Source organism: Pipra filicauda, unplaced genomic scaffold (assembly GCF_003945595.2).
Source record: "Pipra filicauda isolate LSUMZ 115617 unplaced genomic scaffold, ASM394559v2 scaffold80_size11013439_pilon, whole genome shotgun sequence".
NCBI lineage: Eukaryota > Metazoa > Chordata > Aves > Passeriformes > Pipridae > Pipra > Pipra filicauda.
Genome location: NW_024104987.1, coordinates 6,238,624 through 6,263,975, shown reverse-complemented (window position 1 = coordinate 6,263,975; position 25,352 = coordinate 6,238,624). Strand labels below are relative to the sequence as shown.

The 25,352-nt window shown below is 53.5% G+C and overlaps 1 protein-coding gene across 18 annotated transcripts in view; it reads left to right on the top strand.

Moving 5' to 3' along the window:
* The window catches only part of CACNA1G (calcium voltage-gated channel subunit alpha1 G), a 146,269-nt gene that overhangs the window by 18,771 nt on the left and 102,146 nt on the right, over positions 1-25,352 (top strand). The window lies entirely within an intron of this gene.

Below are 25,352 nucleotides of genomic sequence, written 5' to 3'. Positions count from 1 at the left end.
TTATTTTGCTTATGAAAAGGTAGAAGAAAGCCTGTTTGCTGGCCAAGAGTGTCAATGGGAGCTTCCTCCCCTCTTCCTCCTCCTCCCTCGCCACCTGTGGAGCCTTGTGACCAGCACGAGGCTGAGGATGCTGCAGGTTGGGAGGCCATCGGGTACCAGGGCAGGTGAAGGATGTGTCCCCCTGCACCACTCTGGGTGCAGCAGCACGGGCAGGCTGTGGTGTTGGACGGGGGTGTCAGGGCTTGAGTGCCGGTTTAACTGTGCTCCAGCTGCGTCCCTGGGAGTCAAGCACAGCTCCCAGAGGTGCCCGCGGTCTCGGCGTTTCAGCCCCTGTCCTTTGCTGTCACTTCCCTTGGAGCTGGTAGAGACTCGGTGAACCCAACACCGACACAAACAAAGTTTAGAATCGGCACAAAACCGGCGGCTTCCTTTGCCTCCAGCCCCATCCTGAGCTGCGGATGAGAAGTGTGATTTATGTTTTCATGCTTTTCTAGTGATTTCTGGTGTGTTCCCACGACTCCAGCTGCCGGGACAGCCGGGGAAGCAGCTGGCTGGGCGAGCTGGCAGCGCCGGGCACTCCTCGCTCCTCCCGGCTGGCCCACGCCTGCCCAAATAAAAGCTGGGGAGAACGCGGAGCTTGCAGGCTGGTGCTGGAGGTGCGGAGGGTGCTTTAGCAAGCTGGCATGTTCTAAAATTACCGAGGCTGGTTCCCTGCTGGCGAAATCGCTCGCAGGGTGCTGTGTGCCCCGCTTCCTCGGCAGCGCTGCCCGAGAGAGGCTTATGGCACAGCATCTCTCGTGGATAGAGGGGCTCCAGTGTGGGGTCGGGTCAGCTGGCGCTGGGTGGGCTGTGGGGACCCGCCGCGTGCGAGTTTGTGGCCAGTAAACACTGTCATTTTGCCATTACGTCCCCCGTCGCCGTCACACAGGCGCTGGCGATGCTGCCTGTATCCACCCTGCCGGCAACCTGAGTCCGGCGCCCGCCAAACCCGAGCGGCTCTGCAGAGCAGCCTCCATTGATTAACAAATTGTTGCGTAACCTCTAACGAGGCTCCTCTCCGGTTTTACAGCCACTTGCCTCTCTCCCCCCTCTAATTAAGTTGGCTCACGATTCCAGCTGGGTTTGCTTTCCAAGGAGGGCTGCTGAGCGGGTAACAGGGGCTGCTGTGCCCCGCCTCGCCTGCCCTGGTTTTGAGTGTTTTTTCAGTGCTGGGTCAGTGGTGGGGTTGAGATCAGGGACAGGGCAGTGCCTTGTGCGTGTGGGAGTGCGCCGGGGCACCACGAGCCTCGCCGCTGCCCTGGGTGGGTGCGGAATGAGGAGCCTGCTGCTCCAGCGTTGCCGGCCCGAGCTGCTGCTCACCCGCTGGAAATACGCAGAGTCACTGAGCGCTGCTGCCTGGAAGGAGGAAAAAGCTGAAATATTTTTCTTGGAGAGAGGAGGGAGCCCGGACGGGAGGGCAGGGAGGGACTGCAGCGTGCCGGCGCTCGGCAGCAGCCGGGGGGGTTGGCTCCTTTCTGCGGTGACCCCGAGGGCCGGGCACGGTCCCCTTGGCCCGAGCTCGCCCTTGCTGACACGCACCATTGGCAGCAGCCGGCTGAGCCGAGGATGCTGTGGGGAAACCCGAGAGGCTTTGGCTTTGCTGGAAATGAAATGAGGAGAGGGCAGGGGGGCCTCGTTGGCGGGGGGGTCTGGCCTTGCTTCCCCACTTGGGGTGGAGGGAACAAAAGAGGAACCTGCGGTGACATTTCAAGTATTGCACAACTTGGCGCAATTGGCAGCGGGTTGGCTTTCTCATGCTGTTCCCTCCATGCATGCCCTTCTCTTTCCCTGGCCCCAGCTCTCCTCTTCCTCTCTAGGGGAGCAGCTGGCGCTGGAAGCTGCTCCTGGATGCCAGCCCCAGGGAGGATGTGCCCCACGAGCCCCTTTCCCACCCAGGGAGGGGAGGATGTGCAATGGAAACCCCCGAATGGGAGGCTGCTGGTCCCACTTTGCTTCTGTGCAGCTCCCAGGGGGTGCAGAGGGGCAGTGCTGAGCCCCACGGGGTGCTTGCTCCTGGCTGGGGATGGTGGCAGGGAGAGGGGGACATCTCTGGGGTGGTTCCTTTGGGATTGAGGCAGCCCTGTGATCCTGCTCCCATGGTGTGGGTGTTGGCTCTGTGTCCTGCTGCTATGGTCCCCTCAAAGTTCTTGTAGCTCATCTGGGGGAGCCCCATGAAAGCAGATGAGGGGGCTGGCTCTGTTGGCTTGTCCCTCTGTTTCAGTCCAGCCGGAATGCCTCCCTGCATGCCAGAGATTGGGATCTCACAGGATCCAGCTTTGCAGTGGCAGCTCCTGGGGACTTGGGGTCACAGGGGGCTCGGGAAATCCCAAAGTCTGTCCTGCTTCAGTGTCCCCATCAGCAATATGGTGGAATTGCAGGGAGAGTGGCACCCTGAACCACTGATGTGAAATGAGTATTTGGGAAATGGCAACTCTCTGGCTTCTCTCCCACCGCTCACGACCTCCCTCCTGCTCACGCAGACAATTTTTGTATCTTGCTTCTTAAAATACAAATATACGTATATAAATACTGTATCTTGGCAGCCACCGTTCCTCAGCACCTGCTGTTTCCCTGGACGAATGGGGCTTTGGTAACGTAACAGCCTCCCTGGGGCCTCGTAAAGCTGGGTTGTTTACGGCACTGTGTGGCAGCGTTGCCTGCTGGCCCCCCACTCTCCTCCTCTGAGCATCTTCCTGACTGGATCCCGCTGCAGAGGGACGGGCTCCTCAGGGGTCACCTTGCCCTGGTCCCCACGCAGGGTTTGCTGCAGGCTCTTTGTGGTGGTTGAGTTGTTTGTAGGTGCAGGCCAGAGCTGGTCCTGGCTCAGTCTTGGAGCATCCCTGCCCCACCCAGCGTGTCCCTGAGCATGGAGCTGCTGCTTTGGGTTTGGATTTTAATGTCTTGCTGGCTTCTAACAGAAATAACCAGAGAGTGGACTTGTGGTCTGTCCATGACTGGACAAGGGCACCACTCTGGGTTTCAGTAATGGTGAGGCAAAGGCATTGTGTGGCATTTGCACCCTCACTGGGGACTTTGCAGCTTGTCCCCATGCCATCCCCTCTCTGCATTTTGCAGTGGCCTTGGGGACTCCCCTGCCAGGACCCATGGAGCTGGGGCAGCCTCTGCCGTGATCACTTGTCCCTTGGCAGCTTTAGTGGAGGCATGGGACATCCCCCTCTCCTTCTTCCTCTCCATCAGCACTGGGGTGAAAGGATCATGGGGATGCTGGGCCCTGACGGAGAGAGCTCCTGCCTTTCGCTCCCAGATTCCCAGCATGGCCCCATGGAGGGAAAACCCAGCCTGGGGGCAGCTGCGAGGTTTTATAACCCTGAGAATGAATCCTAGCACTGGCCCTGCCTCTCAGGGGAGCCAAGGTCATGTCACTGCCTAGGAAACCACTCCCTGGGAGCGACAGCTTGTTAAAGAGGGAAAGAAACCCGAGGGGGCCGGGCTGGCGCTGGGCTGGGAGTGGGGGCGCGGGAAGGCTGGTGGTGGATGTGCTTCCTGCGTGTTCCCCACAGCTCTCAACACATGCTCGAGGTCTTCCCTGATTCAGGTGTGGGACCGTAGTGTTTCAGGGGAATTTCACTGCACATGGAGCACAACAATCCTGCTTCTGTATCTGCAGTCTCGGGCTTTGTTGTTTGTTCCCAGGTGGGGTGGCTCTGGTTTGAGGGAGCACAGAAAGCAATGAGCTGCAGGGTGATAGGTTGCCTTCGGAGAGGGCAGACTGTGAGCTGATGGGGTGTGTGAGACCCTGATTCCCTGCTCCCTCCCACGGACATGCAAGGCCTGGAGTTAAGGTCTGCAGGGTGCCTTGGAGGACACACAGTGAATCTGATTCCAAGTGCCTGTGTGTCACCATTGTGATCGGCTTCACTTTTGGGGAAGCAGAGCCAGGCAGTGGGAGAGCAGGTATGGCTTCAGGGGGCTAGTGGAGAGGCAGAGTGCTCTGCCCACGCTGGCCATCCCTGCTCTGACATTGCACCATCAGTGACCCAAATGAGCTGTGTCCTCAGCTGTCACCCATCATGAGAACACGTGTGTGGTCCCTGGCACTCGGCACATCTCCTGCCGTGACATCCCCATCCATTGTTGCTCCATTCACTCCATCACCAGAGTGAAAAGTGCCCAAATATAAGCTCTGCCTGGAAGCATTGGCAGCAAATGCCTCACCTGGGTCCCTGTCTCCCGCTGGGGTCCCTGTCTCCCGCCCGGTCCGTGTCTCACTGGGCTGCACGCTCAGCACCTTCTCACGGGCATGAAAAACCAGGCGAATAATTCACCCTGAATTATTCATCTCGCTAACTTATTAGCTGAACGGACGTCACTGCATTCCTTCCCCGGGCTGCCCACCAGCACATCCCAACCTTCTGAAAGCGGAGAGCATTCCTTCCCCTGCCGTTTCCGCTGGCTCGCTCTGTTTATTTGCAAATCGCCTGTTTTGCGTGTGTTACTTGGATCCCTCTGATTGCGCCTGCCTTTGATTTGGGCACGTAGCTTGCTCTGGGGGTGGCTGACCCCCGAGGGGGTGGGATGCTGCTCTGAGAACAGGGGCTTTGCCACGAGCAGCTGCGTTTTTTTCAAATTCATGATTTGTTTTCCGCCGCCGATCACTGATTTTTCTCACCGCTGCTGTCCCCGCAGCCAAGAGGATCCCGTGGGAAGCAAGGGGAAAGCAGGCAGAGGGGACAAAGTGAAGTGCATGCTTCTCTCTGGCTCTCCCTGACTGGTTTTGGTAGTGGTTGCTGCTCTCCCATTCCCAGTGCTGTGGGATGGGGCAGGCAGTGGCTGGAGCCTCTCTTCCCCAGAGCGAGTGCTCTCTAAACCTGCCCCTCAGTCCGACTGTGCCATGTTAGGGTGCAAACATCCCCAGGCTCCCCACTCTTTATGCCTTTTTCAGGACTTAGGTTTGGGCCCATCCTCTCCAGTGCCTGTGGGATTGATTTGCACATGAGACTTCCTGGAGCAAAACCATGGCCGGCTGGGGCTTTGTTCCGCTGGCCCCGTTTGGGTGTAATTCCTTGGCAGTGCAGGGTTTCAGAACTTGTCCCCTGAGTTATTTTGGGCTGCATTGCAGGGCAGAGTCACATCACGGTCTGAGTGTGCAGGTAGGGGCTGCAGGCTGAGCAGGGCGTCCAACAGAAGCAATAACCCAGGAGGATGCTGCATCCCAGTCCTCAGGTAGGAGTCTGTCCTTAAAAATCCCTGCTGAAAGCACAGGTTTCTGTAGAGAAAAGCAGCCTCCCCTGTCCTGTGGGAAGAGCGAGCTGTCTTGTCACCTCCAAAGACATCACTGGGACAGGGAGTGTGGAAGGGAAAGGTGTCAGAAGAGGGGAAAATCCCATGAAAATAGGGAGTGAAGCAGCTGAGCTGCTTCCCTGGCATGGGACACAATGACCTTGTGTCAGGGAAGGAAGAGTTGGAGGAGGATGGGATGTGGAGGGGGGTGGTTGTTCAACAGCACCTTTTCTGACCCACATCTTCCCACTGCAAGGAAGCGTCTGGAAAGAGTGGAGGTTGTTCCCTCTGCCAGGATGGATCTGAGAGACACATATCCTGGATTAGCAGTTGGGAATCTGTTTCCCCCAAGCATTTCCTTGGCAGCTCTTGGACTTGGCCATCACCTTGTGTGAGGAAGAGGTGCAGGGCAGAGCCCTTTATCCTTGCTGGGTTTTAGGGCAGGTGTTTTCCCTGAGCAGTGGGTCCTGGTTGCCACGCTGGGCTCGGGCGAGTGAGTGGCGGCGGTTCTAATTGTGACTGAATTCCTCTGAACCACAAGTGAAATCTGCAAAAATACAAAAAGTAAACAGCTTGGGGCTGAAATTCCCGGCACTTCGGGGAACCTTCCACTAGAAAAGTTTCTGAGCTGCTAACAAAAAGTCTGCCTCTCCTCTAGCCTGCCTGTGTGGGGACCCCCTGGACTGGGAGGGATGCAACTGCAGTGCCGTGGGGATGTGCTGGGAGCTGGACTGACTTCATGCTTTGGAGCAGCTGGAATTTTTTTTTTTCCCTTGTTTTTGTTTTTTCTCCTTTTTTTTTTTTTTATTATTTCTTTGCTGCTCATGTCTGCCAAACAGGGAGGTTTTAATCTCCTTCTTGCAGACTGTGAGAACAACTGCCCAGGATGCTGGAAGGACCTTTGCTGCACAAATAGGGAATAGGAAGATGGCAGTGGGAGCCAGTGCCCTGCAGTACCTGGCCTGCCTATCCCCTGGGGTGCTCTGCTTGCCCCCAGTTGTGGGCACTGGAGGGGGAGAGGCTGTAGCAAAGGGCTGAGCAGCCCTTGCCTGTGCCTCCCTGCTAGCAGGAGCTGGGGAAGATGCTGTCTCTTTGCATGTCCCCTGGAGTGGGTGGGTCATGTTCACCACATTCCCCCTGCTCAGTGGACTGGTGCCCAGCCCCTGAGTTTCCCCCTGTGCCGTGCTGACCCTGAGGAGCCCTGCTGGAGGCTGTGACAGTGACATGGAGACCCACAGAAGTCCAGAGCCCGGCTGCACCCGCTCTGCTGCATGTCAGCTCCATCCCCAGGGAACCGGGTGGCTGACAGGATGCTGGCAACCTGGCACCTGAAATGGTGGTAAATTTGGGTGAGGAAAGCCAAGTCGTGCACATGAGCACATTGGGATGTTTTTTGGGATGCCCTCCTCTTGGGAAGCTCAGCTTTTTCCTGGGAAATATCCCCGCTCTCCCACCCACACACAGACAATTCCCAGTGACCCCTTCCCCTCCTGCTAGGGATGGTCTCAGCACCTCCTGACCCCACAGCTCCACAGGGCAGCTCCGGTTCCCTCGGCCTCTCCCTGCAGGTCAGGCTTTTCTCTAGCTCTCTTCCAAGTTTCTGGATCAGCTCTTGGAAAAGTAAAACCATAAAGTTTGCCCCAGCTGGAGCAGGAACCCGCAGCGTCTGGCTTGGGAGGCAATCACCGGACCCAATGGATATTTATAATGCAGCAGTGAGGTTAAAAATAGCAGAAATTTAAGCTCAGGAAGTTGTTTTGGAGGATAAGAAACTTTTACTTTGGTATTTGGATGCCAGGACCAGTGCTGGCCATCTTATGTCCCATGCTGTGTCCCTTGGGGGTCTGCAGTCTCTTCCTCCCAGTGTGCTGAGTTCTGTTTTGTGTCTGCAGGAATTGTCTCTATTCCCAGAGGGAGTAGGGGCACCGTGGGAAGCCCTAAAAACTGTGCTGTGCCAAGTGGTGGTGCAGGGGTGAGCGGAGCGAGGCAGAGTGGAGCTCTGCTCAGGGGTCCTGGTGGCTGCAGGGCAGGGGGAGTGTGTGGTCACAGCTCCTGTGCATCCCACCCGATCACTTTTATTGTTATTGCAGCTGTTTGTTCCCCTGCCAGGGGTCAGAGGCATTCCCACCCCCTGCTCCTTGGCATCTGTGTTACCAGCCAGGCACATCTTGAGCCGATGGCCGCCCTGCTCCCAGCAGCCAGAGCTCCTTCAAACCTCCCTGGGGGTTTTCTGTGCCGTTCCCAGCTCCTCTTGCTCCGACTCACAGGCGGGATGGGGGGTGGGAGTTGGATGCTCCCCTGGGCTCTGTCCTGCATGCTCCTGGCACAGCATCCTTGTGCAAGGAGAGCCAAAGGGATAGTTTACCATCCAAAACCCAGAGCTGTTTGGTGACACAGTGTCCCCTGTGACCCCCCTTCCAGCCCATTATAGCCGAAACACCAGACCTTCCTCAAACCTTTTCCCTGTTGACACAGTGGCTGTTTTGCTTGAGCTTGCTGGGCTGAGCAGGGGTGACCTTTCCTGTGTTTGCTGTCTGGGCTTGGGACCCATCTGTGTGTCGGGCTGTGGCTCTGCAGCTCCGGTGAAGCCAGTGGGTGGTGGTGAGCACCTGGCAGGAATATCTCCCTGGTCAGTCCGGTGCCACTTCCCCCTTCTCATTTCTGTCCCTCTGGCTTTTGGCCCATCTCCTTGGACCCAACTGGGTCTTGTTTTCCTGATGCAGAGCCGTGTAGGGAGCCGGTCTCCCCTTGCACATACGCCTCAGAGCTGGGAAGCGTGTAGCCAGTCTAGGCTCCCCACAGGGATTGCATTTCCCAGTGGAGGACTAGATGGAAAAGGCTGATCTATCCAATCTCTGCATCACTACCAGCAATATAACCCCCTTTTCACAGGAAAAACATCCCCTCTTTAGGAGGGAACTTCAAGGGTTAACCTTGGGGTCACATCCTCTATGGGAAGGTGCCTGTCCCCAGGCCTGAACCCAGGGGAGGTGTGGGGGCACCCAGTCCTGCCCACCTGAGGGAGGAGAGTATCCTCCCTCTGACCTGGGGAGCAGCCTGGGACCCACCACCGGTTATTCCACCATGGTTGCACATTTTGGGGAGTGGAGCTGGTGGCCACACAGGCACTGCGGCAGCATTTCTAGCTGAGTGAAATGAGGCAGGGATGGAAATTGGAGATGAGCTGGAGGCTCTGTCTGTGACAGTGGTTCCTGTGGGATTCGTGTGGATTCGCCTGTCTGGTTCTGGGTAGCGAAAGCGATGTGTTAAACCTTTTGGGGGCTGTCCCAGAGAATCCCTGGCCTCTCTCTTCCCACTAAGCCCAAGCAACACGTGAGCCCAAACTTTGCCATCGTGATCTGTGATGAAGAGAACTTGCTAATGTTACTTTTTGGCAAAGTCTTGCTGAGAACTCCTGGAGGGTGAAATGAAACGGGGTCATAGAAGGGTTTAATTTGGTACGTTGTCCTTCAAGGGAAGGAAAAGTCAGACGAGAAGTTTTAAACATTTTATAAAAATATCCACATGTGCTCAGCGCAAAACTCACCGTCTTTACCTAATTTAGAAAATGACTTTATATGGAGAAAGATTTAACACTGCTCCATGGAGGGGAAGAATAATGAATACGTCTGCACCAAATCGCACTGTCATCCGAAGATCTCCAAGTGCTTTCAAAAGGGTTGGAGAGAAATAATTGTTCTTCTCTTCCCTGGTTTTAGAAACTGAGGCATGGGATGAGAAAGCCAGAAAAGTGCAACTTTCCTGGCTAATTTTAGCTATTTGAAGTCCAGATCTAAGTACCTAAATAAATGACCTGATTTTAATAGACTGCTGGTCAAGTCTCGGGGGTAAAACCTGGAACAAGTCAGGCTCTGTAGGTCTGCAAAGGTGGCCTGGGTCTGGAGAGGGAGCCTTCTTCCCTTAATTTGGCATTGCCTCTGTGAGCCTTGCTCAGATCTAGGATCAGATGAAGCTAATGAGAAGGAATTTGTCTGAATTTCTTTGAACTTAAGAGGAAAAATAAGGAGTTTCTGTTTGGGGCAGCTGTGTTGTGGCCAGGTGAGTTCAGTGCCCTCAGTGGTGCTGGGGGACAGGTGCTGGATCCCTTTCAGTCTGGGAAGCAAAAGGAGATCCAGGCTTTTCAGCTCTGTTGTCACACCTCAGTCTCTGAAATTTGTTTCGTAATAAATGTTGCAGGTGGTGAAGGAAAAGAGGAAAATGAGCTAAGTGAAGCACCTGTGTACAGCTCCTCGGGTGAGGAGTCGCACAGGACCATCTCCCGCCTCTGCAGTGATGGCAAGGCTGAGGCTGCTGCCCTCAGCTCCCATCCTGCTGCTGCCCCAGGCTGCTCCTGCTGCCCAAATATAAACCCAAATCCCTTGAAAGGAAAACACTATCTCTCTTGCTCAGCTGAGCAGTCTGCCGGGTCTCCAGGGTCAATCTCACCAGGAATGAGCGGTGAAATGCTTGCAGAAGTGGAGCTTTGAATTAGGTGGGCTTAGCTGGGATCCTAAAGCTGAACAAGGTGAACCTGAGGACAGATGGGGGCTGGTGGGTCGTGCCAGGAAGTATGACCTGTTTCCAAAATGCCTGCCCAGGCTGGGAAGATGTTTCCCTGAGCCCCACAGCTTGTGTTGCAGGGGCAGGGAGGATCTGTGGGGAGATGCTGGCAAGGTGACCATGTGAGGAGAGGACAAAATACCTGTCTTTGTGTTTTGCATCCTTGAAAAGGTCTGAGATCACTTGTGCACCTCTCTCTGTGCAAGAACAAATTATAATTTAATTATATGTCTGCAACACCAACCTTTTGTGATCAGGGTCTATCTGATGAGTGAGAATTGCAAATAATTCCTGTGACCAGGGGCTGGTCCTAGTCCTGGCACTTCCATCTTCTCATTTGCATGCCACTGCTCGCTTTATTTTGTTTTTGTGCCTGGCGTGTCCTCCTGCAAAATCACCTCCCTCTGAAGAGGGATGGCTGGGCCGGGCGTTTCCAGAAGGTGCCCCTGAGACTTCTCTATCCCAAATCTGCATTGTTTTGGGATGGAGCTCACAGGGTGATGGATGGGTGAAGCACAAATCCAGCTCCTCTGGTCGCTGCTGGTTGCTGGCAGCACGGAGGTTCCAGCCTGATTGCACCTGGCACTGGCAGAGCCAGGGGACCCGTGATGCAGGGGCAATATTTGCCCCCAACAGGAGCAGGGTGCTGGGCAGCCAGCAGCACCAGCAGGGACAAGGCACCCAGGCTTTGGCATTTTGCTTTCCACTTGCTGCCCAATGGCCCTGTGCCTGATTTTTTGTTTCCTCCCCATTTTATTCCGTCTGAACATGATCCTTCGTGCTGCAGGACAGTGGGAATTGCCAGCTGGGCTGCCTGGCCCTCTTGATGCTCAGTGGGGAATTGCTCACGGGTGGCTGCTCTCATGGGAGACCCACCTGCTTTTGCTCTCTCATCATTTAGAGATGTCTCCTCCTCAGAGTGTCTGAAGTGCATCTCCTGGCCCGCTGGCACTAAGGGCAGTAGGAACTGTGGCTGTGGCACAGATGGGTTGGGAAAGACCAGATCAGGGGAAAATGAATTAGGACACACAGAAGTACCCTTGATCGGGACAGTAACCTCTAATCCGGCTCAGTTCTCCTTATTTACAGTTGCTGAGAGGGAAGGCAGGAGAAAAGCAGCCTGGCAAGATGCACAAAGCTGATCTCCTTCCCCCCCAGCTGCTTTGCTCTCGCTAATGTATTTGCTGGCAGCGCTCGCTGTCCCCGAAGCATTTTGAGCGCGGTCGGAGCAACTGTTCGCAGCCAAAGACAGGAATGTCGGAGCAGGCACGGGACTGGGAATAGCTGGGGGGGGTGATGGGAGCCCCCAGCCCCCTCAGTACAGGGTGCTTGTGGAGAAACGAAGTGCTGTGTCCCCTCCTTGGCTGGCAGAGGTGGAGATGCAGCAGGGAAACCTTGCAGCCCCTGACTGCAAGGGCTCTGTGTTTCCCTCAGCGCCCACAGGGTGTTTCTGCTGAGGAAAGGGACTGGGTGCTGGGGAGGTTTCCCCAGGCTGTCCTGCTTGAAAATATTCCCTGATTAGGGCCAGGGCTGTTTCTCTTCAGCTCAGCACTCAGTAAGAAGAGTAGGGACATCTGAGAGCGCTGCCCGGTACAGGGACACAAGGAAGGACAGAGTCCTGAGGGAATCGATTTGGTTGTACCTTGCAGTGTTGCAGAGGAGATCAAAATCTCCCCCAAATCTCCTACACCATAAAATGAAGCATTTGATACTCCTGGCTGCAAGGACGTGCTTCCCTCCCAAGCATCCCTGGACCCATGCACTCCGGCGCCCGCTGCGGAATATTCTGGCATTTTTAGTATGGGTTGGTGCGGTCACTGCTCTTGTTCCAGGCGAAGGCAATGAGAATTTTATGAGGTGTAAATGGATGGTGAGTGCCTGAAAGCATCCATGTCCCAGCTCCATGCATGCACATGCCTCTGCACCTCCTCTCCTCGGCCAAAATGTCTTGTCTCCCTGCAGGCTCAGAGAAAAGATAAATATTAGCACTGTGAGATGCTCTAATCCAAGTTTCTGTCCGTGTTGCTGTTGTTGTGGTTAAAAAACCCTTCTTCTAGCTGCAAAATTCATTAGGGTCCAGTCTCCGGGGTTCAGAGGGAAACCGGAGCAGCTGTTAATGAGGGAGCAGTAATATCTAGAGCTCGTTTCAGAGCAATAATGGAATTAGAAAGGAGACAAACACACATCGGTCCCGTGCTTGATGGCTTTATTTTCGGCTTCCTTGTTGCTTTTCACTTTATTAGTTAGAATTAGAACATCCATTTTGCATTAGAGGGCAAATGATGAAATCACACGGGATCAGAGAGAGGTACCAGCGATGGGCTGAGATGGGGAAGTTTGAGCTTTCTCAGCCATTTTGGAGAGTTTTCACCACAGAGAGCAGGAGTGAGAAGTGCACAGGGAGCAGGAGGGGATGGTGAGGCTGTGATGGAGAGGGAGACAGGACAGTGAAGGGCAGGAGCTGGAGCCTGCAGCCTCTTTAGCGAGGCTTGTAATATCTTATTAATGGAAAAGAAACTGCAATTTTTATTTTGTGGAAATTCTTTTGTTCCACATTAAATTTTAAAGCGCTTTGCTCCCATTACAGCCTCCTGCCGGAGCGCGGTGCTGGCTGGGAGGAGCTGCCCTTTGAAAGGTTTTGGGAGGGCCCATGTTTGTGTCCAGGCTGGGGGAGCAGTGCAGGGGTTCATGGTCCTTCCCTGGGGCTGGCAGCCCAACCCCAACACTCGGGTTGCACCCGCTGAGCTTCACTCAGAGTCTGGGGTGGGGGCCGTGGAAGGTGCTGGGGGTGGGCTGTGTTGGTCTGCGTGCCTTTGGTAGGTGCTGGGGCTTGGTGAGGGCTTGCCTACACCCGGAGCTCTTTCTTAATTAACTCCATGTGCGGAGACACACGGGTCCTGGAACAGGAACAAGGCACCCTTATTCCCCAATAAAGCTTGTCTGCACATGGAGTAAATCAATAGCAGCTCGTCAGGAGCGTGCTGGCTGAAGATGCCGCCTAAGGATGAGTCACATGCAGAGAAGGGGCAAAAATTTAAAAAAAAAAAAAAAAAGGTATAAAAAAATCCAAGATTTGAGTCCAGACTTGGAGTTTGGAATGCCCATTGTGTTGCTGGTGTGCCAAACCAAAGGGCTGTCTTTGTACTGTACCCTCTCTCCTGCCTGCTAAGCCTTGCGGGTGGTTGGAGCGGAATTTTGCACCTTTATCCCATAATTATATGCTGGGGTGGGGGTGGCTGAATATCAGGACTCTCTGTGACTTTTAAGTTGGTTTGTGGGTTGGTCCCCACTGAGCTCCACAGCAAACAGTGCTGACCTTGGGCTCTGAGTGAGGAGGCAATTGAATGTGCTGGCACTGAACAGCTCTAAGGGTGTTTTGGAATACCAAAGGTTGTCCTTGTTGCTTTTCCTAAACTGAAATGAGTGAGGCTTGGGTGATGTGCAGGAGGTTGGGAACCTGGGGAGTTTGGTACATTTTTCATGAAGCTTTTGGGGAGATCAGAAGCGTCAGAAATAATTTGGTTTAAGGCTCCTGAAGTGGCCAAATGCCCTGAGTGAGGCTTTTCCAGAGCAACCTGGGGCTGTGCCAGGACACAGCGGTGTGTGGGGTCAGATCCAGCTGCAGGAGCAGAGTCTAGTAAAGGTTTTGGAGAGGAAAGGATGGATTGCTTCTTATAGGGGGCTGAGTGGCAAGAATGTTTCCTACCTCTGTCCCAGCCCAGCAGTCACTGATGGTGAGGGTCAGATCATCTGCACCGAAGGTGTCCAGGTCCTTGGCAGGGCTCGCAGCAGGACACAGACCCCCAGAGTGACAATTTCCACCCAACTGTGCTCAAACCAACCTCATCCCCAGCCATCTCAGCAAAGAGGAGATGAGAAAGGGATGGGGAAATGGAGCCTCTGCGGCTGCTGAGGTCTCTTTGCCTTATTTCTCTCTGACCAGCAACTCCTGGGACAGCGGGTGCCCAGCACCCTCCAGGGCTTATTCTGCAGGATTGAATGAATGAATGGAATAAATGCATTTTAAATGCCAGGTTATGACACAGGTGACAGGCTCTAGAAGACAGCAGTGGCTGAGTCCCTGTCTCCCTTCATAGAGGTTTGGCTCGGTGACACCACACTGTCGGTGCTGCCAGCACAGGAGGAGCCACAGGGGTCAGAGTCAGTCCCTTGTTGTTGTCGGAGTCTCTCCGAGGCATCACAAATGATGTACCATCCGCTTTCTGAGCTTCCTGGCTATTGTCAGCTGCTGTTGAAGCCTGATGCTTCAATTAAACGGGGTGTTTTGTGTTTAATAAATTCCCACTTGAGTCATGCCGGCGGGAGGGCACTGGCCCGATCCCTGCCAATGGCACTGTGGGTGGTTCCCCCTGAGAGTCTCCCGCCCTATAGAGGCTACCCCACGTGAGTTCATACCCTGCACCCTGTCAAGCTTGTCTACCTGATCCTTGGGAAGAAAAACCCTCTTGCTGGGTTAGCTGCGCCTTGGGATACACAGAAGGATCTTCAAATGCTGGGAGCAGAATGAGCATCCCCAGTGTCGTGTCCCCTCTTGTCCCCTTTCCTACCATCCCAGGCAGCCAACCCTGTGCTCACCCGACTCCCTGTCTGCTCCCACTTCCCATCTTTGCAAGGAGATGTCAACACTCTGTCATGAAGCTGAAAGCACCAAACCGGTGTGATGCCCCAAACCCCCGGGAAGCCCTGGATTGCTGCCTGCATCCTACCTGCTGGGAGTGTGGGAAGCTGCCCTTGCTGCCAGCCATGCCTTCTTTCCTCTTTGACTTTCCTCTCCTGGAGGGAAGGCTGGACTGGTCTGTTTCCCCTGGGAATGCCAGGATCATGTGGAGCACAAACCTGGGTTACCTCCAAGAGCAAGCAGGGTGCCCAGATAGGCAGAAGGGCATTACAAGGGTAGAGGATATGGTTGTGCCCCTCTCTGGTTGAGTGGCTGGCACAGTGGGGTGCAGGTCCCCTGGCATTCCTGTGGTGGCACCACCATCCTCACCTTCACTTCCTCTTGCACTCATCTGGGGAAGGAAAACCAGGGTGTTTGCCATCCCTGCAAACAGATTCCATAGGATGCACCTTAAGTTTTACAAGAAAGCCCTTTTTTCTGTCATCTTTTTTAGGACTTGAGATATTTCATCTAGCTTCCATCATGCAAACCCCACTGTGGAGCTCCTGCCTGCTTCTTGGGTCTGTACACCTTGCCTCCATGTCTGCCTTTGCAGTGGCAGCAGGCAGTGGGATGTGGTCTGTGTAGGGCATCACGTCTGAGTGCAGAGCAGGGTTTGGGCTGGGGCACGTGGGGCAAGTCCTGCTTTTAAGCTAGTCTTGCCTTGTTTTGGGCTGGGCTGCAGCTGTGTGTGAGACTGGGAGGTATTTTGGTGGCATCTCCTACTGCGTCCATACAAGTGCCATGGGCAGGCACTGGGAGCAAGCCCTGCTGAGCCCCCCAACCTGCTCCATCTCCCTGTGCCCACGCCAGCTCAGCCCTGGGGAGAGCAGCTTGCTGCACCCAGTCGTTCCACATAAACCCCATGCCTGGGATGGATTTTAGTCACTGCGGTATTTTGACGTGGCGTCAAGATGTTTCTGTTCATGCAGACGAACGTTCCTTGTAGACACCTCGAGAACTGAGTCAGGCTCACCAGCATCTCCCCGATGCAGTCACGAACTGGCTGCAGCCTCTTCCATACAGGGAAAAAGGCAGCAGGTTGAAGTGGTCTTGACCCCCATTTCCCCACCTGCAGAATGACCTTCTTGCCACTCATCCCCACTGTGAAGGCTCTGCATTGATTTCACTGAAAACCACTATTTTTCTTATTTTTATCGATCGTAGACTTCAAAATCCAAAGTGTGTAAGATGGGTCCAGTCTAATTAGTACTTAACCTGCAACAAAATATTGTATTTTACATTGTTTTTTTTTTTTTAAAGAAAGGAAACATTGGCTCAGTTTCTAAGTGAAACAGTTTAGCAGGCCAGGTGGAAAATCACCATCATATTCAGACTTCGTAAACATAATTTCTTTAATACTTTTTTCACTCAGCTTGAAGCCAGGTAAGAAAACATACGCAAAAATTGGTGGGTAGTTTGAGTTGCCCCAAAGATGTATTTCTCCAGCAAAGCTTTGAATGGAAAATTATACCCAGCGTTGGCTAATGCAAGCCATTAAGTGGAAAGGGCTCAGTTTTCTGGTGATCAGGAACAGATGCTGGGGAAGGGTTTCCCTGAAGGAGACTATCGCCTCAGTTACCCTCTCTATCACAGCAGCACAGACATTATCCTGAGAAAGTCCTGGGAACGCCCCTGGCTGTTGTCTCCAGGTCAGGTCAGGACTGTGGCAGCACTGAAGGGAAGGGAGAAGGTGTGGGGACGTGGGGTCTGTCCCCCAGCTCTGTTTTAACTGGTGTTAAACCATTTGGACCCTTCCAAAGCAGCAATCCCAGTTCCTCCAACCCTTCTGTCCTGGCTTGTTCCATAGGGTTAAAATGATGCAGGGTTTGTCCTTGGATTTGTCCTCTGAGTTTTTTTGCCAGACTTGACCAGGTTTCCTTAGGGACTTTGAGCTTGTACCCTTCTGCAATCAAAACACTGGGCTGGGAACACGAAGGGTGCAGCTGCAGCAGATGTGGCTGGAAGCCGAGTGCTTTCAGCTCATCTTGGAGCCGGCGCAGCCAGGACTTATACTGGCATCTCCCCCATGTGGAGACTCCCCCAAGCCCCGTGCTGCCCATTTGGAGAGTGAGGATGGGCAAAACCCAGAGTCTGAGCTTCTCTGGAGGCCTTGGAAGGTGTTTGCCTTGATGTGGTAGATATTTCCCTGCTTGGTGGAAGAGGGTGAATGAAAGGGTGCTTTGGAATGCCCTCATGCCTGCTTGCCTTTCGGGAGGTCTTGGTAATGACTCTGTGAGTCTGGCAGTGTGGAGTCTGCTGGTGAGGGCTGTGCCATGCCACAGAGTTCCCTCCAGTGCATCTCTCCATGCCCTGATTTCCCTGTCTGTCAAATCCCTCCTGTGATCATCCCTTGCCCAGTGTCTGTGGATGTATGGGAACGTGTGGAGGGCAGGGGGGTAGAAACAGGTCGTGCACCTGGGATGGAGATGGAGCTGTTTGTTTAGCTTGCTCTCAGCCCAGCTCCTCAACAACAGCTCTTCCTCCGAGGTTTCCCCTGGCCCTCAGTCAGCAGAGGGAATTCCCTCTCCCTTTGCCTGAGCTCCAGCTGGGATTGCTGTAGGGAACATGCAGACAGGCTGTAATTGTCATCTCTCCCCGTGTTCACCAGGTTTTGTGGTCCTCACTTGGTGCCATCCTGTACCTGCTCATCCAGGTGATTAGGGATGCACTGGATTAGTCATCAGCAGTGATGGTTGACCCTGCTATCCTGTCTCCTGCACTCCTGCTACCTCTGCTGACATCCCCTGCCCTGGATGAATCTTTCATGCACTCACTTCATGTATTTTTAATAGGCTGGGATTGGGTTTGAGCTTAGGCAGGAGTTTATGGGACTTGAGGGGCTGCATCCAGTGGGATGTGGCTGAGGGGAGAGAGTGGTCCCCAAGGGAGAGTGCTTTGGAGGGGGGCAAAGAGCCCATTTTACCTGTGCCAGGCAGGGTGCTGATCCTCACAGAGAATATTTTGGCTCCACAAAGAATATTTTGGCTCTGCAGGGATGGGCATAGAGTTTTCCTGGCCAAGGAGGGTTAACCCAGCAGCGGTGGGAGCAAAGAGTGAGCTTGTCAGGCGTCGTAAGGGAAGCGGAGGAGCTGCCAGGATAATTAGCACAGGCTTGTTCTCCCCAGCACGTCCCTGGGATGCAGCGGGGCTGTAATCAGCCTGTCGCTTCCCAGCTTTATTAATACATTGATTTTTGGGGTTTTGGCTCCATGCAGCGTGGTGCCTGCCAGCCAAGCCTCTGTGGGAAGCTTGGGGATTCAAGGTGGCACGTCTCTGGGCATGGCAGTGCCTCATTTTGGAAGCTGTTCGGGTTTCTTCCTTGGGGACTGATGGCGGAGGAGGAGGAGGAGGAGGAGAGACATCCCCTCCATCTGTGCGCTGCCCTAGGAAGGGATTTAAATCACAGGTTTGCAAAAAAGAGGAAATGTGCCTGCTTTGCTCAGGCTTTGAAGCCTGCAGGAGCCTCCTGCAGATATTCCCCTTCCCCCTTTGGGGAGATTTGGCTCAGAGGGGATCTCCTTTCCTGACCATGGAGCCAGGCACTGTCTTGCCAGTGCCTCCATCCTGGCTGTCTTCTGGGGTTGGGGCAGCAGTGAGGACCAGGCCATGCTCCTGCAGCTCCCAGTGAGTTCAGGGAGGAGGGTTTCTATTCCCAGGGTTGGTGCCCTGGACCCCATCTAGCCTCTGCTCCAGCAGCAGAGGGGAAGAGATGTTCTCCAAGGAAATATATTACTATAAAAATATAAATAAATAAACATAGATTAAAATATATATATATATGTATGCTTAGGGCAAATTTTATCCTGATCCATCTTCCTATAAGTCTGGGAACTCCTCCTCTCTGCCCTGTCATTCTCTCCCAATCCAGTGTGAGCTCGCCTGACCAGCACAACATCCTTGGCACGGCAGCCCCAGTGCCACATGTGTGGCCATGTAGAGCCATCCCTTCAATTCCTTCATTTCACCAACTGTTACATAAATCCGCTTTTATACTGAACTTGTGGACGTCACTGGAGCTCTGTCCATACCCATAACATCACTGTTTCCATGGGAACCAGCGTACTTCCAAGGGGGAAAAAGTAGAAGGAGACTAAAAAAAGGACAAAGAAGGAACAAAATAAGACAAATATGTGACATATCCCAACTATGTGTCGGTGTAGGATGTTACAAAGATTTCACTGCAACTTGTTTAGGCAGCCTTGCATAACAGTTTTTGTCTTGAGTATTGCAGCAGGCAAGTCAGGTGCAGTAGAAACTTAATAGTATCCCAAGTGTCTTAGTGAGGGAGAGGTGTCTCTGGCAGCTCTGCACGAGGTGCCGTTCTGTGCGAGCAGCAGGGGAAAATGCGTCTGCCTGTGTTGCAGCATTTTCCTGGGTTTCTGTGGGTCTTCCTCTGTCCTGGAGCATGGCTGGGATTGTGCAGCATGAGAGGGTGACACTGCTGGGTGTTCTGGATAGGTCCTGATGAGCAACTGGCACTGCTGAGCTTTAAGGGCAGGTGCTATTAAGGGACAATTTACAGTGAGTGATTTTAAAAAATATATATATTTGGGGGTTAAGTGTCCGTCCACTGTGCACTTGTAAGGCATGGTGGGATAAAACGTCTTAAATAAGTTATCAAGCCCCAGCAACAGCTTTGGTGTACTGAGAGTGTTTTAACTGGTAACCCTAGTCCCCCTGTGGAGGAGTTGGCCATTAGGAAGGATTTTACTGCTCATGATGTCTTTGTTAATGCCATGTGTGGGCTGCTGGGAGGGAGCCCATCCCCTGCCTCTGTCACGGGAGATGATGGCTGGTGCAGAGGTTGAGCTGGGAAGGACAGGTCCAGGAGGAGGATGGGGACATGCTCCCACCTCTGCAGCCCCTCTCTGGTGGGGTGAGCGGGAGGAGAGGCCACCCCTGAGCATCCAAATGGCAGCAGAAGGTGCTAAACTGTTGGAAAGGGAGTTCAGGGGAGTTGGAGCTTCTGCAGGGCTTGATGAGTGAGGCTTCACCTGCTTCTCCTCTGCTCTTCCCTGCTGAAAATGCAGGGCAGTGAGAGTTGGGGTCCCAGCACATGGACATATTTCACCAGCTGCTTACGTAGCTAGTGAGCTCCAGACCCCTGGGGCTTCCACCTGACACATCCTGCTGGCCCAGGGCTGAGGCCATGCACTGGTCCTTTGCACCAGCCCATTTTGGGCTGTTCTTTTGGCCCCTGCTCTTGATGCCACAACAGGCGTGAGGAAGAGGGAAGGACTGGGATGAGAAGCTGGAATAAATTCAGCCTGAAGCGCTCTTTTTTGACATTTTATTATTTTATTTTGAGGTTTTTTTATATTTCATTCTATTTTATTTTATTAAAGCACCCATCCTTGCAGATGCTGGTCCCAGGGCTGGGCTGCCAGCAGCTGAGCCCTCCCAGCTCAGGAGTTAATTGCAAGTGATATGTAGGGCTTTTCTTAAAAGCTCCAGCTCCTGAAGTTTGGAGATTATGCAAGTCACTCAGCTTGCAGGATTTTTTTTTATCTTCATTTTTTTCTCTCTTAAGCAATAAGATTTTAAACCCTTTTGGTTGCTGGAAAAAACCCTTTAAGTAGAAATCTAAAAGGTTGCGAGGAAACAATTCAAAAACTGTAAAGCAAATAAGAACCTCGTCAGGTTTTGGTGTAGGGTTTTGGTTTGTTTGGTTTGTTTTTTTTTTTTGACAAAAAAACCTTTTTTATCATTCTTCATCCCCTCTAATTATGGCAGCATTCTTTGCTTCATCACCTGGGTGGATGAACAGGGCTCCTCTGCACTGCCGAGCAAATCCTACCTCTCCCTTAGGAGGCAACTGCATCTCAGAGGCAGAGAAGAGCATCTCTGCCTGCAGCTGACAGTGCGGTTTTTAAGTCTTTGGTAGAAGAATGATAAGATGATTACACCCTGAAATGCCCTTTTTTCCTCGAATTCTGGGCTTTACAGTCACCATTATGCTTTAAGGACCCGTTGGGGACCCCGCAGTCCCGCCGGGATGGGAGCAGAGTGCTGCGTTTCATGGCAGAGGGAAGCAGCCGCCCGTGCATCCCCTTGAACATCTGCAAGACAAAATGAATTAGAGATGACATTTCCAAAAACACTGCCATGAATAATCGCCCTGTTTTGGTTCCCCAGGTTTAATTGTGAAGCTGCATGAATTAAAATAACCTCCTGGGTCTGTCTGCGCAGGGAGGGAAGCGGTTTTGAAGAGCTGCAGAGCAGTGACAAGCCAGGGATGCTCCTGCCTGGCTTTTTCCCGGCTCAGAGCCTGCGGATGGGGATGTGCCAGGTTCAGCGGGGTCATGCCAGCTCCTGGCAGCGTGTCCTCAGGCTGCCAGCTGCGGTGACCTGGGATGGGGCAGGCGTTGGGCACGCGGTGGAAATGCTGTCTGAGCAGTGCTTGAATTTTTAAACCCCTTTGTGCAGCCCCACTGGAGGAGCCTGTCCCGGTTTTGCTTTCCAGGAATGCCCTGGCGATGGGACTCGCCTGGCACAAATCCCTGTGGACCGCGGGGCAGGAGGCGTGCGCTCCATCACACGTGTGGGATGAGCGTGCCGGGGTTGCCGTGCCCGCAAGCCAGTTATCCATCCTGCCAGGAAAAAGCAGTTCTCCTGCTGGTGTGGCGCCGGGATGCTGCGGGAAAAGCTGTTTACCTGCCGCATCTTCCCTGCATTTGTGTTCCCTGGAGGGAGGGGAGGTACGAGGCTTGAAAAAGCATCTGGAAGGGCAAAGCCATGAGGTAGAGACCGTGTCAGAGTGACAGTGGGGGCAGATCCCTGCCAGTGCTCGGCTGCAAGCGAGGGAAGTGGATTCACTTGGTAGAGATGCTCTGAGAGCACCTCTGGCATGCTGCATCCGCGGAGATGCAAATGCTTCCTGCAAATACTAAAAGCAAAGAACAGGGGCTGGTCTAGCTTTTGAAGGAATATGGTAGGAAAAATATAAATCCAGTTTAATGTCCAGGACTGTGATGGGAATCCTATAACCTTTAACTGGGCATGACGTGAAGAGCCTTTTCCTGTTGGCCTGGTGGAGTCAGAGATGAAGCTGGGAAGGGGTTATTATTTCCATCTGTGAGGCAGATTAATTCTAAGGACTTTTAACTTCCCTTGCAAACGGCCTAAATTAATGTTTTAGGATTTTAGTCCCTGCCTCCTCCCACCCCTCCCAAAGGCCAGACCCTGGAAGTGCCATTATGCTCCTGTCAAAGGGGCTATTTCTGGAATTGATGATATGAATGAAGCCTAAAACTCTGCTCTCATTAACGTCTGCAGCTTATCCCGGTGTCACTCCTAAGCTGGTGGGACTTGGTGACACTGCAGAGGAAGGCTGTCATTTCAACCCAATTTTCACATCACATTTGCACAAAAATTTCCAGGCCTTGCCAGCGCTTTCCACACATTTGTCAAATCCCAGCCGCTGTCCCAGCGAGCGAAGGCTTCGCTGGTACAAAAGTGATGGCTGTGGGTGGTGATGGGGGACTTGGTCCTGGCTACATCCATGATTCCTGGGGTATGAACAACCACTCCTTGCCCTAAAAAACAGGCAGCATAGCAGAGCCCAGTGTCACCTGGCCAGATCCCGGCAGTTTGATGCATTCCTTTGGTTGAGTTTCATTGCCTGTGGCCCCTGGTGCTGCAGGGCTGTCCCCCCTTGCCTGCAGAGCCCTGCTCTCATCATGCTGGCTCTGCTTTTGGGGGAGTCCCACCCAATCTCCCAGGCAGGAGGGTGGCACATTGCCTTGGAGGCACTGCTGTGCTGGAGCTGTGTAGAGAGAGTGGGAAGAGAGGTCAGGGAAGGAGAGGGAGGGATGCAGGGAAGGAGGACAGGGGGAATGGTGGGAGCTGCCTGGGACTAGCAGAGCACCAAGGGAAGAAGTAAATATTAATCCCGTGGAAGAGTGTGTGTCCCTGTAGAACATCACCAAATGCTCCCCTCCGTATCTGGCCCTGTCACTGGGGTGGGTGCCCAGCCCCCCAGGGGAAGGGACCCCCATCTCTGGGGTCAGGTGATGCTGCAGTGCATGAGTGCCTGCTCTCCCCATCCCACCAGGAGCAGTGTGTGTGTTTGTCAGAGAGACTCTGGGGTGTGGATGGACAGAGCATCACACCTGCTGCCCTCTTGGTTACTGCTGCCCTCGAGCAACAGCTCTCGATTTAATTCACTTGCTGGTAAATTTGATCCAAACTTCTGCAACCAAATCATAGTGAGTGTAATGCAATAGCTCTGTCTTTTAATTATGTTAGGCTGGGTAGTGCTGGCTAATTGAATTTGGAGCTCTTGCCTCTTAATTATGGAAGGTCAGGTGCTGAGGAGTGCAGGCAGGTGGCACAGGGATTGCTGGTGGTCAGAAGGGGCTGAGGGCTCTTGCTCTGTGCAAGGGCTCCTGTTTGTAATAAGTGAGTGACTACTGGAGATTTTAACTTTTGTGTGTGTGTGTGTGCTCTTTATCTTATGAATTTTAAGAGTCAGGTTAAAACAGAAGTGTTACTGTGTATTTCTGTGTGGCAGAAACAGATTCTTTTAGTTGAAAAGAATCTGTGAGCATTTTGGCTGCCTGCCTTGACCGAGTTGATGGTAAAAAAATGTGGATTTTTAAGAATGTGCCGGGGTGAGCAGGTGACCTGGAAAAGCAGGGACTCTCTGGTGCCCATCCACTCTGGATGGAGTGGATGGGGTGATCACCTGATGTATGTGCATGAACCCCATTATTAATTTCTTTTAGACATCAGCCCTGCTTGGTGTGAGGAGAGAGCTCCTAGCAAATATTTATCTCATACATCGAGGGCTGTGGACTCAGCTCAGCATCTGGGTGGTGGCAGTGCCACCACTGCCCCTCTCCTTGAGCATTTGCCTCCTCCTGCTCACCTGAGCTGCTGGCCAGGGACCAGCACTGTCTCCGGTGCTTCCCAAAGCGCCTTTGCCCCTTCCCTGCCCGCACCGCAGCAGCGAGAGGCGTTCAAAAAAGCACCTTCTGCTTTTGCTAATTGAAGAGTTTCCCTTTGTCAGCCTCTCAGCTCAAAGGAGGGTCGGTACAAAGCCATAGCCAGCAGCACTTTGTGTGCCTCTGAAAATCCCATTAGCAGAAGAAAGAGCTTGAAGTTTCATTCAGCTGGAAAAAAAAAAAAAGAGAGGGCAAAAAAAAATAAAATAACACTCCCCAACCTTCTGATCTATCAGCTGCACATTAACATACTGCCCTCGGCACTGCCGGGGTCCCTTGTCCCGGGAATATTTAATCAGGGTGAAGTGTTATATTGGACTGAAATGTATGTGCTTGAGGGAGTGATATGCTGATAAGTGGGTCTGTGGTTAAAGCTGGGGAAAAAAACCTGCCATCAGCAAATAACCCCCCCCTCCCACTCCCTCGGTCCCCCTCCTTCCCCAGGCTGTTTTCCTGCCTGGAGATGTTTATTCCTTTAAGGGGGGGGGTTGGGGTGTGGGGAGGGCAGGGACCAGCCCTGAGATGGGGGCACAGACAGAGCTGGATGGGGGGAGATGGGATGGGATAGATTGGGTTGGAGTGACCTTCACCATTGCCAGGGTTGGCAGCAGTTGGGGGGTCCATACCTGTGCCAGGGTGGGGGTGCTGGCCTGGGGCAGTGTGTGTTTGTACAGGTGGGATCTGCTGGCCGCCTGCCTGCACCATGGGGACCCTCTTGGGGTACAGATCTGGCGTTGGTCCCCACATCTCCCTCCTGGCTGCACCTGGAGCCCTGTGTGTGGCAGGTTGTTGTGTCTCGGGGGCCTGTGCTTTCCTGGCTCCCCTCTGTTTGCAGTTGGTGATGGTGCCATTGCCAGCACGCTAATGAGCATCAAGGGGCACCCAAGGCTTTGCAGACTGTGCCATGCCAGAGGAGGACAGGGAGGCTGCCATCCTGTGCTCCTCCTACCATTTCAGCCCCTGCCCAGCCCTCTGCACCAGGTAGGGGGCTGTGGAGAGCTTGGCTGCCTTGGGTGGGTGTTAGGGCTGTGCTGGGTCTTGGAGAGTGAGGAGATGAGATCAGAATCACTCCAAGCTGATGCCCATCATGGTTGTTTGCCTATCTCAGCTCACTCAGGAGCTTGCAGTCCTGAAGCAGCACCAGCAGCTGGTGGGTGGGCAGGGGTGGAGCACATGGGGGAGAGCCAGGCCCAGTTCAGGGTCTTGTCCACTGCCACAAAAGAATTTACATGAAGCTTTGCCTATCTGGGGAAGCATCTATCTGTCTCTGCAGGTTTTAAGCCAACCAACCTGGCTACTCCTGAGCCTCCTCGCTTCTCTGCTGCGTGTATCACACAGCCCATGCAGGAACACGCTCCTTTTGCCACCCATTTGGGATCTGACAGGGTGATTTTTAATTCTTTATGTTCTCAAGGGCTTTGCAGATCCTTGCTGGCAGAGCCTTGGACGTGGCTGGTCCTGCTGAGGGATTCTTCCCAGTCCCCCAGGCTGGGGAACCCCGTGAATCCCCCACAGCTGCTGCCCCCTTCTCAGACTGCCCTCCATGCCTGCCCCCACAGGACTATATTTGGGCTAAGTATTCCAGCCCATAGCCCCAACCTGACAGTTGGAATGTCTATCCTGATATCTTGTAAACATTCCTTCTGATTAAAAGATCCAGATTGCCAAGGACCAAACCGTGACTCAGACCCATGTGATTTCCCAGGAATCCACCCAGGATGGGTGGTGACAGGAGCTGCCAGCTCCAGCCCCCTGTGCCCAGTGAGGAGGCACCTGCTGATTCATCCTCACCTTCTTCTTCCCCAGTGGGATAACGCTACAGCACGGGCTCCCAAACACCACCCGCTACCGTGTTGCAGTGAAAACTCTTGTCTGACAAGGGCCAG